At 46.8% G+C, this 1,668-nt stretch overlaps 1 pseudogene; it reads right to left on the bottom strand.

The window, feature by feature from the left end:
• Positions 1 to 247: 247 nt before the first annotated feature.
• On the bottom strand, positions 248 to 1,461 carry LOC143650013 (homeobox protein Hox-D8 pseudogene; annotated as a pseudogene).
• Between the last annotated feature and the right edge of the window lie 207 nt (positions 1,462 to 1,668).

Below are 1,668 nucleotides of genomic sequence, written 5' to 3'. Positions count from 1 at the left end.
GACTACATATTACACTCTTCAGCTAACATGTGCTTTTCGAATATTTGGCCCAGACTTTTCATCGAGAAATTACACATACAAAATACTCAAAGGAACTCTTTAAGAGTAAACAAAAGGCATCCAAACCATTAAGCAAAAAGAAAAAAAAAACATAAATAATACTTTTAACCAAACAAGATAAAGTGAATATTCTGCAGGCATAATTTTTTAAATTTAATATTCTTTTAATTTAATTCCGTAAGGAAAAAGATTTAAAATGTTCAAGTGCACTTGTTTGATTAATAAAGCATTTTATATTCAACTATTTAGTGCTAATCATTAGAAAGTTTATGTTGTTGAGGCAAATCACCAGCTCAGACATTAAAAACTACCATTATAAAAATATAGCTACAAGGTCAGTATCAAATTACCCTTACACAGGACAGCTCAAGGGCTGCTTCTATGTGGTACTAGAAACTTTTTTAACACCCAAAACCCTCTCAAAGCACAGAAACCTCAAGAGCAGTGAGTGACATGAAGGTAGCTTGAAACGCAGGTAAGGTCTTTTCCAACAAAGAAAATAGATGGTGTCTACCAGCATATGTTGAACATTAGTTTTAATAGTCTGTGTTAACATTTTAAAGGTGGAAGTTAATTTGTCAGGCCTTCAGCTCTGTCTTCCTCCAGTTCTTGGGCTTCCTTTTTGGTTTCCCCGTCCTTCGACTCATGCCGAGAAACAGGGAATTTGTCCTTGTTGTTTTCTTTTTTCTATTTCATTCTCCTGTTCTGGCCAGATTTTTACCTGCCTCTCGGTGAGGGCTAGAGCATGGGAAACCTCGATTCTTCTCTTCCTGGTCAGATAAGGGTTAAAAAGGAATTCCTTTTCCAACCCTAGAGTTTGGAAACGACTGTAGGTTTGTCTTCCTCTTCGTCTACCAGGAGCTGCTTGTGGTCTCATCCAGGGAAACATTTGAGAAGGAGACGAACTCTGATTTAAATGGTCTGGGTCCTCGCCAATATTACCACTGGACGATTTACAGTTAGGATATTGTACCAGCTCGGCCTCTTGCTGGGTTGTAAAAATCGGCTGTCTCTGTAAGTTATCGTATCCGTAAAACTTCGCGGGCTCCGCGTGACAGGCAATCCCGCCGCTGGGGGGAGGCGGCGGCGGAGGCGGAGGCGGAGGAGGGGGGCAGCCTGGTAGACAGCGGCCGGGCTGCCCCCGCCGGGGTGAAAATAGTCCCGGCGGGGGCCTGGGCCGCCCCCGCCGCCGCACCCGGGCCCCGCGGACGGCGGGTGCGCGTGCGCCTGCGGGGGCGCGTGCGGGAAGCCAGCAGCGCTGTTGCCATAGAGCTGCAGGGCGGCTGCGGCGTGGCGGTCGCCGACCTCGGGCGCGAAGTGACAGTCGTAGTAAGTGGGATTGATGGCTGCGGCCGCCGCCTTGTAGTTGGAGTACAGCGGGTTCACGAAGTACGAGCTCATCGGGGCGGCGGCGGCTAGGGCAGCATGTATCTTTTAAAGAGAGAAACATAAAATTCCACCTGATCTCTTACCCTCTCCTTCTGCTTGCTCCTGTTGATTCTACTTCCCAAGCATCTCTCCAGAATTCAGAAAAAGGTAAAATACAGTCCTTGGCCTCACTGAGCACAAGTAGATGCCCGCCTTTTATCTCTTTCTCCTTCATCTGCC

The sequence above is a fragment of the Tamandua tetradactyla genome, chromosome 11 (genome assembly GCF_023851605.1).
Source record: "Tamandua tetradactyla isolate mTamTet1 chromosome 11, mTamTet1.pri, whole genome shotgun sequence".
NCBI classification, from domain to species: Eukaryota; Metazoa; Chordata; class Mammalia; order Pilosa; family Myrmecophagidae; genus Tamandua; species Tamandua tetradactyla.
The sequence above is the reverse complement of the archived record's forward strand: the minus strand, read 5'-3'. Positions and strand labels throughout refer to the sequence as shown.